This window comes from Rhea americana, unplaced genomic scaffold (assembly GCF_003343005.1).
Source record: "Rhea americana isolate MKP2758 unplaced genomic scaffold, rheAme1 scaffold_83, whole genome shotgun sequence".
NCBI lineage: Eukaryota > Metazoa > Chordata > Aves > Rheiformes > Rheidae > Rhea > Rhea americana.
The window spans coordinates 848,392-863,182 of NW_028187012.1; the positions used below are offsets into that span (position 1 = coordinate 848,392).

Sequence of the window (14,791 nt, forward strand, 5' to 3'; positions counted from 1 at the left end):
GCTCCGCCACGGGACCCGGTTGTGCCCGCGCTGCGTCTGCGCCTCGGAAAGGCCGGGCGGCCTCGGGCACCGCTCTTGCTGGTACAGCGCCGCCGCAACACGAGACAAACACCGTGTTTAAAAATTAACCCTTGCTCCGTTCTTTAAACAGAGGCATTTCTCCAGGGCTTTCGGGCGAAATCGCGTAACCAGATCTYGGTGGGCTGGAGCAAACGGCAGCGCTCCCTCTCTGAAGGCTCCTGCCCGGCTGTGGCAGTAGGACTGGGCAGCATGCGTGGCTGCGCTGGACCGCTTGTCCCGTGCAAGCTTTCCTGTGGGGGCTCGTACCCCTAGAAGAGGGCTCTGAAGCAGGGAAATGCTAAAGTGTCCTTTTCAGGGGAACGCTTCAGCTACTTCTTGGACAGCGCATGCCCCARAGAGCAAACGGGAGGCTGCTGAGCCAGCTTACAGTGGACGTGATGTTCAGAGACGGGGAAGGGAGATCCCGGCGCACATCTAAAATGCGAATGAAGCAAACGGCTGATTTCAAACCCATTAATGCCTGAAAGATGCAGACTTTGTAAGAGAGTAAGAGCCACGGACTCTCCAAGGAGAGGGCACAGGGACGTGAATACCAGCAACATTTTAGTTTTAAAATCCATGCTGAGACTGTTCAACAAGAATATTCAGCTGCTGCGTAGCTGCTTCATTAAGCTTAAAAAGCCTAGGCAGTACTGTGCTTACAGAGCCATGCTACAGAATTATATATTTCCTTTCTGGTTGCTTCACTGACCTCATTAAGTACAACAGCGGGTTTATCGTTGCGTATAAAGTGACCAGCCGAGCCTTTACAAACACATCCATCAGCCACTTGATGAGTTCAAGAGCATGTGCTGAAACACCAGATGATGCAAATAAGGGCAGAACTTTAAAGCACAGAGACCTCTTCTCATGTAGCAATGATGTTAATTCAAATTCCTGGGTATGGTACTGCACTGATATCCCAGCTCAGTGCAGCAAGTATACATTACCCTTCTCTGTCTAGCTTTTGTGTTAGCAAGTTGGACGTTCTAACTTTTTCCTGACTTTTTTTTCCTGATTTCAGAAGAATCATGTTCACAGAAAATCAGTGTGTGCTTCCAAGTAACACAACTACAGAATTACATAATGGGTGACATAACATGAAACTTTTTGGTTAATAATGAAGGTGAATCGTCCCAAGAAGCACACAGCAAATCTGAAGTCAAAGCTGACTTCAAGGAATTCCAAATCTGTGCATCCACAAAACCCGACAGTATTCACCTATATCACAGAATCACAGACTGGTTGAGGTTGGAAGGGACCTCTGGAGATCACCTAGTCCAACCTCCCAGCTCAAGCAGGGTCACCTAGAGCATGTTGCACAGGATCACGTCCAGGCCAGTTTTGAATATCTCCAGAGAAGGAGACTCCACAACCCCTCCTGGCACAACTTGTTCCAGTACTCTGGCACTCTCACAGTAAAGAAGTTTTCCCTTATATTCAGGTGGAACTYGCCTTATATTCAGGTATGTACTGTGTTCTGTCTGAATGTTTTTCATGCCAAAGAAAGAGGTGGAAATCTGTCACAAATCTCTCAACAGAAAAGCAAAAATGAAGGACAAAAGCAGGAGGTCGTGTTCAGATGGTATTTAGGGAGAATGCAAAACCAAATGGGAGAAACCAGGATACCAAGGGTTACTTGCAGATGGTAGGAGATTCAGAGAGGGGTAGCTGAATTTCGCATGATGGATGCATGTTCAAAGAAATGTAGTAATTAGCTCTTTTTTTCTTTTCTGTGCTGCTACACCCACTCACCTTGCACAGCTCTTGTCTATCCTGAATCTATTTTAAGACTACCTTACTACTGCAGTACTTAACGCAGATCTTTYCTCTGTTCTAGCCTTTCCACTTTGCCTTTGGCACCAGTCAGTGTCTCCCTCTTCTCGCTTTCAGGACACGAGCTCTTCTGATGGGAGGTGGCAAAGTATAACTGCCTTTTAGAGTGACCCTCCAATTTCCAGCCATCACTGATAAGAGCATAGTGTGCTTGGTATATGCAACTAGAATATTTCTTCTCTTCACCTTTTTGTGCACCTTAATTWGCTGTACAAGAATCCCATTTTCAGGGCTGCTTAATGATCACAAATTGAAAAACTCTCAGATAAGTAGAAATTCTTTTTCAGTGTGTTATACTTCACAGGTATCAAACAAAACAAGAGGTATCACATGCATTTTGTTTGTACCATAAGTGTGAAATTTAAAACAACAACAAAAAAAGCCTTCAATTTAGTTGTCACATTCTTGGAGAYGTTCTGCATCTTCAGAAATTTCAAATTTCTGGCTTGAAAGAGGTCAGCGCAAGTTTTCCTTATGGAAGGACAAAATGGACAGCATCTACTTGCCACTGATTAAAGTCTCCTAGTTATGACTTACTCCATGCACTTCACTCCCTGGCTTACGGGCTAAATGCTCCTCAAAGAGCACTGCATGTCTCACACATGTTCTTGAGCATTACTTTTGCATTCAGTGCTCTGGTTTACCTAACAGATGTGAAAAGCACAGGTTTTGTAACAACAAGTGTGCTCCTGTGGTTAATTAGCACAGTTAAGAGATGCAAAYGATCACAGTACCTTGCGCTTATTTATGTTATTTCCCCCAAAAAACTGCAGGAACTATGTGTACAGTTAATAAATTAAACCTCATTGTCACTGTGAAGCAAGAAGCTAGAGAAGGGACCTGAGGTGTAGCGTTCTTCAGTAAATTGTCCGAGGTCACRCTGGGGCTATGCAGAAGACTCGAGTGCAAGCTGTATCCCTTTGCCCCTAATAATTTACAGAATGCTATTCCAGCAAATGGTAGCAATAACTTATGCTCTTTTTTTTTCTGTCTGCTCTGCTGGCTACCACCTCTAGTGTTTAAAATATAAGGTCAACATCATCTTATTATCTTGCTCCAGTCTGCTCGCGCTCGCTCTCTCTCTCTCTCTCTCTTTTAAAATTGTTCCAAAATCCAGACTGCTTTCTAGGGCTTTGTGGGATAACAAAAGAAACCTGGAAGTCTTTTTATTTCTTGGCATTGTGTCAATAAATGCAAATACTTTGGAAAAGTGGCTCTTAGCTCCACAAACAGATGCTGCCAAACACTTGCAATCTTCATTTTGTAGATAAACTACTTCTTGACCTAGTTAACTCCTGATTATGGCTAACAATACTCCCCCACTGAGCTCAGCAACCACTTCTTTATGTGCTATGAAGTATTTATTTTTCTTTCTAAGAGATTTTTAACTTCTACGTCAAGAGAAACCATAAGACCTTGCAAATGCCAGTGAGCAAGGCACGGTTATTCTTGTTGAATTAGACTCAAATGTAAGGAGATGTCAAAAACTAGCRTTGCTAGGCTGGAAAGGAATTTCAGGAAGAACTCATCTGCATGTACAATAAGCACCTACAACTGTAATCCTTGTTACACTTATGCCTATTGTACATGAACTGACCTAATTTCTCAAAATCCATAAAGCATTATCATGCTGATGAATTTAACCACCATGGTGGATTTTTCTTTTTCTTTTTTTTTTAAACCAGGGGAGTTTTCTTCTGAGATTTTGCTGAAACTCTGCATGGTTTTAATTCCATGATTGCATGAGACAAAAAGGATCTTACATTTCAAGCAGTAGGATGCAAAAGTTACACAAATATTGACACAGCGTTCTCGTGTGAATTGCCTGCTTGTCCTTTTTTTCAGCACCTTTATTAAAAATAGCACATAATGCATCTGTCCTAGTCACACAGTTTCAAACTTGGCAAGCCATTCACCTTGCTTATTCCATACCCCCATGAGTCACCCTATTAGTTTCAAGAAAGCAACTCAAGCATGCATCACTCAGCTTCAAGACTTAAAAGTATGCTCAAAAACCACTATGTTGTTATATGGGGAAAGTTCTCCTAGAATTATGGCAGCCGTTATTAAAAAAATAGAATTTGAAAATTTATTTTTGTTTCCCGATCATGTATTTTTACATTCCAGAAGAATATTTCCTTCTCCGTTCTATTCACAGCCAARTGTTCAATATAAAATTACAACCTGCTATCAAGTAGAAATGGCAGACTAGTTGTGCTAAAGGCTAAGAGTGAAACCAAGTCACATACTGATTCTCCGTGACTTGACAGGGCACATCTCCTGCAGAGGCCCRTGACAGTCCCTTAGTTTGCCTGACAGATTCTGCAAGTACAAACCAATCCATTTTGCACAGATGACTCCCTAAAAAAATTGGCACTCAAAGAACAGTGATTTGTGCTCATAGTCTTCTACCATTATAAAAATCACAGATGTGTATTTCAGGACATTTGGACATTTAGACTTGGAGCACAGATACAACTCTGTATCAGGGAATAGGAGTATTTAATCATGTCAGTGTAAAGCTGAAAGCCTAATTTAGCTGTGGCTAGACAGTGGGCTAGGTTTTTAAAGACTCGTACTTTTGTGTCTAGTTTACTGCCTCCCCAAGGGTGCACAATGACTACAGCAGGGAAACACGAGCCATTTTCTGGAAAGCTAAAGGAGTTAATCACATCTTTGGGTGACTGACAAGGGAATCGGCCACATTTTGTTACACATGGTGATAGGGACAACCATAGTTTCATGTGTCTAAATGGAAAGTGCTGCAACCGGGCAAAGGTCCAGTTTTGGGGAAAATGCCTTCTGCCTTTATTCCTACTGACAGTCCTAGTTAATTACTTAGATTGATTATTTAATCCCAATTAATTATTTAGAATGCAAATTGTTGTATTCTAATGCAAATTGTTGATTTTGATAGTTCTATGATATAGTTGTTACATGCTATGTGAAAAAGGTTTTCTTCACTAGCTTTTAAGCTTATCAACTAAGTTCTATGTTTTGCTTTGTTTTTGACATGAAGAATAAGAATTCKTCTTTCCCTCATTCAGTTTTAGGCAATATTACTGAGTCATGCAGCTTCTTAAGACAGAGTCTCAACTTCTTCCATTCCTCAGTGTAGAAAACGTCCCTCTTTGAGTTACTCTGATTTTGCATGGTCCTTAGAGTGATAAACCAGTACTGCACAAAAGATCTCTGGTTTAATGAAACTACTAGTTTAGCTACCTTAGGACAGAAGTCAGCACAGGTGGGCAACCTCCTTGAAGAGCTAAATACCCATATGATTATGCCAGTTGTGACTAAGCTACGTTCCACTACAGCTATGTCCATATGGTCCAAGCACTCAAACAGGCTTTGTAGTGATCGGATGACTTGCTCTATGGCTCCAGACACAGTGGTTTGTCCCTCACATCCACCTTCCCACCGAGAGCACAAAAGAAGAACCAGAATTCCCAACTACAGTAAACTGTGAAACTTCATAGTTTTTTACCTGTTAAGAAACGATCCTGGAGTACTGTGAAGGTGGCATGGTCACAGAGGTTCTGAAACAGCATGAGAAAAGYAATTTTTAATTCTGAGGGTCTGAAATTCTCATGTTTGTAACTTCAACATTGTTCCTAAGGAATTTTCTGCATGTCATTTCCACGGCGCTCATAGCTGGAATTGCTGTTTTAAGCGTACCTGGACTCTTCCCTCCAAGCTGCACTATACAGAACTGCGTGGATCCCCTCCTGATCCCTAATCCCAGTGAGGATAACTTTGTGAAGAAACTAACAGAGTAATGGGCAGTTACAGCTGTTGCCCTAGATGCCGTGAGCCAATGTAGGGGATAGATCCACACTCCTTTCAGCAGGTCCCTTGGAAATCAGTCAGCAAGGAAGGCTCAGGAGCCTTGTGCCATTAGGATGCCTGATGGGTAGGCAGGGCCTGGGCTCCCTACCTGCCTCTGCCTGCCCGCCTTGGCCTGTGTTTGGCCTTGCCTTGTCTCTTCTGCATGTTATCCCTCCCCCCCCAATCCCTGCTCATTGCCCACTCTTGCTTTTTCCTTCTTGACTCTGATCCGATCTTGTTGCATGCTTTTATTCATGTGCTTTTAAGTAACTTTTAAGTAACTAAGCCAATAAAATCAAGACAGACCGGGATTTATAATGGGAAATGCTCTCCTACAGCCTCAGTAGACRTAACTGTCAGTGCAATTGGTATGTTCAGCTCTGCAAAAGTGCAGAAGCTTTCACCAGAAACATCTGAAGCCCACAGGGAGGAGTGAGGCTCACGTAAGTGTCTTCAGACCTTCAGAGTTAAAAATGAGCTTCTGCATCTTGAGCAGATGAAAAACTCCTACGTCTGATAGTCACATGTTGACTAGTGTAGAGGAGGCTATATAGGACACTGTCTAAACTGTTGATTGTAGAGGTGTAAAACACTAGAATTAAGACATTGTTGAGAAAGGCAGAGGTGAACTAACACTAGGGCACAGTGCTATGAAAGACGACTGAGAATGTTGCAAGAGGAAAATACAATACTTGTTTACCAATTGGAGAGAGCAGTAAACTTACGCTCCTTGCAGAATTTCACTGTAAACTGTGTCAAGATATAGTAAATAGTACAATACTGAACTTCATCAATACTGGGCAATTTCAGGTTGGCTGTTTCAGCCCACGCTTTACTAATAATTCTTCATGCTGTAGATCACCATTTTCCGCTCAGCTGGTCTGACTGTAGAGAGCTCCAGGGCCTCTTAAAAACTACCATGCAGTAGGCTGCATTTGAGGTATAATTTTATAAACATGCACATCAAAGAACTGAATATTAGTCAGAAGCAGCAGCATAAAGCAATTTAGYGTGAATAGTCCTTAACAGTCTTTCCCTGCATTTAAAAAATCACTGCCCACCCATAAATCAATGATTTCTCTCCTGTATGCCCTGAACCTTGAACCACTTTCCATGACAAGAACGGACTACCTTTTTTGGCACTGTGGACCTTAATAATTTGCTTTACATGTTTATATAGCTGCTAATTTCAGACTTTAGCTAGGATTTTTTTTTTGCTAATTGTTAAAAATGGAAGATTTCACCCGTGGAGAAGGAGCTTTCATAAAATCTGTCAACTGAAGCATTTAAGAAAACATGATAATGTATGCTGTAAAAACTTAATTTGGTGATATTTTAGTCTTGCATTAATAATAAAAAAGTAGATGCAACTATATTTCACAACTGATTGATAAACAGTAATGATGCCCTCTTAAAAGTATAAAGACAAAAATTTTTGTTTCTAACATTAGCCTTCTCTAGTGGAAACGCCTTTCCTCGTACGAGCAGGAACGCAAGCCACATCTGTCTCATTTTTCCTAGAAGACGTTTTGGATTCCCGACAAACAGGAGGAAGCTGYGATTCAGCAGAACCGCTGGGTGCCCTGAGCAGGTTTCCCAGCCCCGGCTACGCACCGCCTGAGTCAGACCAGTTGCTTCCACGCTGTCCGGGGCAGCACAGGTTGACGGCAACACAACTTGTGTTTCTACAACCGCCCTTCGCCTGAACRGGCTTTCTGGTGCCAGCAGAAGCTGGTAGCACCGAGGCATGAGTAAAACACCATGTGCCTAATAGCGTTCTTACTAAGTGTAATCCAGGAAAATAAGCTAGCGTTCCAGTATGTGCTGCCAGTTTTGCGCCTGTAAATTCCTGGCAAGAGCCTGCTCTCGTGAGCCAGCCTCCCGAAAGAGCCACTTACTTCGCACTTGCCTGTGGCGGGCACYGCACGCAGAAGCAAGCTCTGCTGAGGTCTCTCGGTTTGCCCGCCAGCCGGCCGGCCTGTACCGCCGTCCCAGTCACCCCCCGTTGCACGCCCGCGTGTTGCGGGCTCAAGTCAAGCTGCAGTTCGCTGACGTGGGCCCTCCTGGGCTATGGTTTTGCAGAGCGCTCAGCTCCCAGGCGCGGGAGCAGTATCACTCGCTCCGTGCTTTCAGCCTGACTGGTCAGGGGAGGGGGACAGGCGTGTGAGYGGTAAAGATTGCTCTGGATGGGGGTTGTAAAGAACTGCTGTTCTAAAATAAGCATCTGCCGTGAGGAAGGATGTCGTCGTTTAGCTGGCAGTCTCGAATGGAGGAGTTGGAATGATTAAATATTTCTCAGTTTCTTTCCCCAGTCCCCTTTATGTTGCTTGCCACTATAAAAATCTTCTTACTAGGCTTCCGTAACTGGCAAAGCCAAGCATATCTGGAACGGGAGGCCGAGGCTTGCCTGCACGCATTGCGAGGTGACCGCGCAGGCTGTGCCCTGCGGATGGAGGAAAGGACTCGCCCTTACGCTTCCCAAATTCCCCTTTTTCACCCCCGTGTCTTTTTCATACCCCCCCCCCCCCCGCTTCTTTCCCAAACCCTGCCCACAAACTTCTGCTTATTCTGGCCCCGCAGAATGCCACGTTTAGGAGGAAGATGAGGCAAAGCTTGCCCTGGGGCTGGCTCCTTCCTCTTCTGGCAGCCCCACACGTTGCTGTATCTGCCCGGCAGCGGCAGTCACAACCGCATTAGCTACCGCTCCGATAGACACCGTAAGTGACTTTTATTAAAAGACTAACTTTGAGGCTGCAAAATAATGGTATGCCCAGAAGTGCCGTAAGTGCTGGCGTAGCTCTCCTTTAATTTCTTTTGATTAGGCCTGTATGAACTGGAAAGTTTCCCTTCCCCCAGCAACGAGGTAGCTTAATGAATAAATGTTAAGTTTGACTAAAAATGAATCTCAGGGGAGGCCTCCTGCCACGGGCTGTGGGGCCACCGTTGCTCAGAATCAGCACTTCCAAGGGAGTTGTTTACAAGTTGTGTCATTCCAGGCTGTAGTTTAAACAGCAAGTGTTTCCAACCTCAGCACTGGAATTCAGTGACAGAATCAATATCTAGTGATATGCTGAAAGCTCACAAGTTTACAGGCCTGCAAGCTCATTTTTTCCACTAAACAAATAAGCACAAGAGTCTCCTTCATTTTCCTAAATTAGGTCACTTTATGCAGATGCAAAAAGCGGATTTTTGTAACTGAATGCCAGACAYGCGTGTTTACTTCTTGGCCTAAAACCTGTAAGAAGCAGCTTACGCCATGAGATTTCCTTTCCCTTCAACACGGGCCGAAGGACAAGGCTTTCCATGTCGCTCCTGTAACATAAGGATTGACCTCTGAAAATCAGAGGGCGAGTGCTTTTTTCTGACGAGAATAATCTTTTTTGCACAATACATATATTACGGATATTGCACTTCCTTTAAGATGGGAACTACAGAAGTTTCAGTAATCCCCTTTCTCTGCAAGCAGCTAGGATTTCATCAGAAAATCTATCTTTTGCAACTCCTAGTAATAGTAGTTTTAATGGGATAAGTCAGAGTTCACTTGAGACCTCTATGACCCTGTCCCAGCAGGCAGGTAGAAAAATAGGCAGGATTACAGCGAGGCAAAAAGGTTTCTCCCAGTCAAGCTAATAGCAACATCCACCTCCTCCGGGCTCTGTTTGGACTCTCTTCTATCTGCATCCTTCACTTTTTGGTGCTGATCTTGTCAGAAAAAGCATAATGCTCTCTGGGACTGACCTCACGTTAACTTTCATGTTTTAAGGCTAAACGGAAAGATGACACCTGCACTCTCCGGCACAGCTAGCAACGCAAAGAAACACGTCGAGAATACACTTATTACACCCTTATGATTTCCAGCTAACTATTTTTCAGCCTTGCAGCAGGAGGGTGGGAGGACCAATGTCTGTTGGTTAAATAGTCATAAAGAGAACAAGTCAGATCTGATCCAAGCGTTGTTGAATTTGATGGAAAAGTTACTGTTGACTTCACTGAGCTTTACGTTACTTTGAATAGTAACTATTCATCAGCTGTAGGATGAAGCTCCAGGGAGAACAGTCGAAGTAAAATCTTCCATGTGCAGCCAGGGCCATGTTTTCCCCCGGGGAACGTTCAAAAATAGTCCYCACCGTTTCCACTGCACGGCTGAAAGGAGGGCTGCAAACATCGTGTGAATTACAGCCCTGTCCCRCGTACTAAATCCCCAACCGTGCTTCGTTTTGTACTCACGCAGGTAAACGAAACTGAGTTCAATTGATTCTTCCTAACCAGGTAAAGTCATGCTAAAAATGACTTGCTCAAACCGCAGTATTGTAAATACTGCTTCAGCTCCTGCATWGGGCACAGCATTGAATTCCTGTTTGTGCGATGCTGGTAGAAATGGAAATCTTTGAAAAACTGGAGCGGGCTGAAAACCTGTGGTTTTACGTGCCTCAGTGGCCTAACCAGCCTAAATCTTGACTAAGACGTGACTGAACAACCTCTCCGTACAACCCCTCACAAGGTAGAGGACACAGGCAGCACTGATTAGCAATGGAGGCAAGGTTTTGAGAAATTTTGGGGCAAATAGAGCCAGAGACGAAAAGGAAAATGTTTTGGATTAATAAAGATGGAATACTTGGAGAAATACGGTTACAGAATTTCTACAGATAGCTTCATTAAAATATGAATCCTTTYGGTTATTGCTGCTAACTTGATTATTTGCAAGTTTTTAGTATATTCGGTTTGCCAAGCACCAGCTCTTGCAATTGTGTGATTATGTTCAAATATGATGTCATTAAAAAAAAACATTTCTAGTTCTGACATTTAAAGGAAACACAGTCGAACATATGAAAAACTAAAATAAAATTAAAAACACACCCAAATTAAAAAACTAGCAAATTAAAAACATTTCTCTTCTTAAACAGCTTTATATTTTAATGCTAGGTTTGGCAATATTAACTGTCAGTTTTACACTTGCTAACAAAAACTTCATTAGATGCTTGATGAATATGACTTCTTTTAAAGACTTTAAGTTTTGAAATAACAAAACAAAGATTATTTTTACCTTAGCCTGAATACCTCTGTTTTGATKCACTGTAATTTAACCTAAAATCCTCCAGATATTTTTATATTCATTCCTCTGTTTCTTTGCTAATCTTCATCCGCATAAATATTTAATATTAACATTTATTTCCTGTACTGAACACCYCTTTCCCTATGAACCTCAACCATCTTACCCTGTTCAGGCTTTCAGCAGTGCTTTTTGCAAGATATCTGCACTAGCAAAACAAACCATCCTCTGGGATTCCACATGGAAGCTTATGTACCTTAAATACAATGGAAATTTAAGTGGAAGGATGGGACAACTTCCACCTCTTCTACCCCGTAGATTATGTGTGTCAGTATTACGACATGTCTGCAAACATCTGGGGTAGATTCCAGTCTTCTGATCTTTTATTCAGGGTGAGTCAGCTGCTGACACTTTGTAAATACATGAAACTTAGCTTGCATGGACTGCTTTGCAAAGCATGCTCCAAGCAAACATATTTATATGTAAGACATATGCTTTCTCTTGTTCTTAGGCTGTGTGATCAGCCCATGTGTTTCTGAAGGTGCCATCTAGCAAGCCCTTCTCTTTCACTAAAGAGAATTTAGTTTGTATTATTTTGTCTTGTCTTGTTTTAGTTGGCAGTGGCCAACTTCTGATGTTTACTGAAAAGGGAATTAGTCTTGCAAAAATATTATTAAGAAAAAAACATTCTTTAAAGAAAAATGACTTAAAAATTCAGTTCTTTTCCTTTTCCCTTTCCTCTTTTACCCTCCAGACAAAAGCAGCTAAAAATACTCCCACTGCATTTTCCTCCACACAGGAAGATGCTCTAATATGAGAACAAAAAGAGTTTATTTTTCTCAGCAAGAGCAAAACGCAGTCTCATTGGTCTTCGAGAATGTTTACATAAAGATTTTCCTCTGAACTTGAATTTGGGGTCTTTCACCAAACTATGTGACTTGCACTCTAGAAATTACTCCAGATGCTAAGAGTAAATAGGAATACTGCAAGTTAATTTACAAAAAAAGTGATAATTCCCTATAGTGGCTAGTGTTGTACATGTATGTGTGTTTTACTGTGTAACGCTATATAGTGAGGTGACTAGACAGCCCTGTTCCTCTTCCTGCAATAAGCACACCAAGAATGCTTTTAGTCCTTGTCAAATAAACTTGCCTGGTCAAATAAATCAGACCTGACATTCAGACCTGGGGATGAAAAATAATTGCTGTAAACAAAGCAAATAAAATCCAATTCCTACTCAATAATTTTCAAGCAAATTACTGAAATGCTGCACTAGGACATGGAAACCACAAGACAAAACTTAATTGAAATTGCACAGATAAAATTAAACTGGACAACTTTATTCTCCTTATCCAAAGCCAAGGGAAATACTAAAATGCAAAATTAATAACAAGAATTAGAAACAAATTAGACATTAATCTTAATATTATGAGAAATAAAGTCAGTGGAAATTTGGAGCATGTGCTGCCCTCGGTTGAGATTTTAATCTCTCAATGTTATTTTGACTTCTGCATTGAAATCGGTCCTCAGGTGCAGATTTTATTGTGTACCTATGTTGCCTTACGCATCTGCGTCTGTACAGGACTGAATGGTGAAATGGTTTGATGATGGCATCTCAGCATGTGCCAATCCCACTTGAACTTCTCAGCAGCCTAGTCAACTGCTGTCTAAGCTTTACCATTGCTATCTATTTTTTAAGGGGACTAGATTAAGACTTTTGCAGTATAGCTTCCTCATTTATACCACTGTATAGCTCTGTTTCCATTGGTGAAATTCCTGACTTGAAGTCAAATTCTGGGTCCTTATCACCTCGTAAGGTAACATCARCTGAGGTCTTCACCTAATGTCCACAGCTGCCACTGCAGTTGTGGTCTCTCTAGTCCAGAAAACTACATCCAGCAGTGGCAAGTTCCAGATCACTGAGAAAAATATCATATTCACTTGGGTCAGGGATAATGCTAAAGAACAAAATAAGAAAAGTTTAGTTGCCCATTCCAAATGGCCTTGAAACAAATCTTTCAAGTTCTCTTACGTCAGACTTCACACTCCCATTTCACAGGGATACACACCGATTTACAATCAGGAAACATTTGCTTGTGTCTCTTTGACCCGAATGAATTTATGAAATTYGCACATAACCGTATCCACAGCAGCAACATTCACCAGCTCACAGCACATATTCAGTAACAGTAATCGGGCATTTGTTCATCTTTCTCAGTGACCAAAGTATACTGAATATGAATTCTTTTAAAGGATATTTATCATTTGAGCAATAACTTTCCCCTCCTCTAAGATGAAGTACTCCTGTCAAGCCTAATATGCGCAGGGACAGAAAACAGTATTTGAGAGAAGTGGGCCATTACCTCGCCAATGCACCCTAGTCTGAAGCTCATCCTACATGTGTGGGTATGATGAAGGGACTCTGGCCAAATTGCTTAAAAAGGCTGAGTCCCATTAGGTCTGGGGATGTGATCTGTATGAAATTCCTCCAGTTACCCTTTTAAAGCAGTACCTTATTATAGATTCACTTATATCTCATCTAAATGTGTGTGCATGCACCATTTTGCATATCATAGAGCATCACTAATGGCACAGAGAGAATCCAAGAGCATGGAAATGCTACAACTTGGCAGAGCATGTTGGCTCTGTTGCAGGCTAACCTACGTGAAGAAAAGATAATCTGCTGCCAAAGGGCAAAATAAATAAGGAGCTCAAAGTTCAGGCCCAGAGGCTGCAAAATTCTGGGGTTTCTGGAGGGGCTGTGAAGAGCAAGTAATAAAAGCTAAGATAAAATAATTTCTGCCTTCGGCAGAAATGCCAACCTACTTCAGCCCCCACAGCGTTATACATTCTTAGAAAGCAAGTAATTAAATTTTCTCCTGCATTGTTCCCAAGCAGGACAAGACTCCTTTTGCTGCTTGCTGTTGAGGTAGGTAAGAAGGAATACTCTGCCCTGGGTTGTGGATCTAGGACTTCTATAAACTGATTTATGGATTTATATAAGCTGGTTTGTGGACTACATTTCCTCTTCCACAAAGCAGGCYTGTGTGGATATGTCCCTTCTACTTCCCTGAGGACCCTGCCCTAGGATTCTCTCGGTCCTATCCACATTAAGACCATGGAAATTTCTAAAAGACATTCAGTGGCCCTCTTCCGTTGTCACTCCTATGGTCCAGTGACTATACATAACAGCCAAGTTAAGTACAGTCAGAGACACAATCAATGAAACCTGAAAATGGAAACCTAAATATACTGATATACTCCCCTTGTGTCTCTTAATCTTATAAAGTTACATTGCCTATGAAAAGTGAAGTTTGMGGATTTGGCTCCAGAGAGGTTGTGAGAAACTGGATGGCACTTAGAAAGAGTAAATAAGCATACAAGACTTTCCATGAAGAGCATTTTCCTTGGTTCAATTAATGCTTAGGCTTAAGCTTTTAAAGCACATGCAGCAACAACTCCAGCATGGCTAGCAGGCAAACAGGGTCAAACAACCAGTTTCCAGTTCTACCAGCTTCTTCACTGTGTGATGGGCAGAAAGCTCTGCTCTGAGCCAGAGATGGAGAAGGTGATGCTTCTCGTCCCAGGGGTCTGTGCAGAGATTGCTGAAACTCAGAAGTTGATTACACAGATGATTCAGCTGGTTCTGGCTTTCCAGAGAAAAACAAACAAGCTATTTTTGGCGTAGCACTTCATTACCAGTTTAATGGCATCCTGAGGTTTATCAGTCTGTCAGGTCAGAAGGAAAGTAYACCTTGTTATGGGGAACCACTGAAACAAGCTTCCTCCTTAGGTACTGTCTCCTACTTTTCCTTACTGCCAGAAGGATCATTTTTCACCTTGCAAGTTTGATAACTACTGGCCAATCATCTGTTCTGGATTGGACCATCTCCACCGTTTTTACCTCTCTTGTCTTGGCTACTATATTTTTGAAGTGGTTGATTCTTTCTCTTGATGTATTTTCCATATATACTTTACAGTAATATTGATACTGAGGTGGGGAAACAAATCACTGTA

The 14,791-nt window shown here is 42.1% G+C and overlaps 1 protein-coding gene across 12 annotated transcripts in view; it reads right to left on the reverse strand.

The window, feature by feature from the left end:
• MARCHF3 (membrane associated ring-CH-type finger 3) overlaps positions 1-14,791 on the reverse strand; it is a 79,257-nt gene that overhangs the window by 17,039 nt on the left and 47,427 nt on the right. For 5 of the 12 annotated variants that reach the window (XR_014898041.1, XR_014898039.1, XR_014898040.1 and 2 more), the window contains exon 1: positions 5,384-5,421. The exons of 4 other annotated variants lie outside the window; for them this stretch is intronic. The gene's annotated coding sequence lies outside the window, so the exon portion shown is untranslated. Of the gene's footprint in view, positions 1-5,383; positions 5,436-14,791 lie in introns of those variants that run through there. 3 more of the 12 variants (XM_085323245.1, XM_085323244.1, XM_085323246.1) reach the window with 1 other exon arrangement.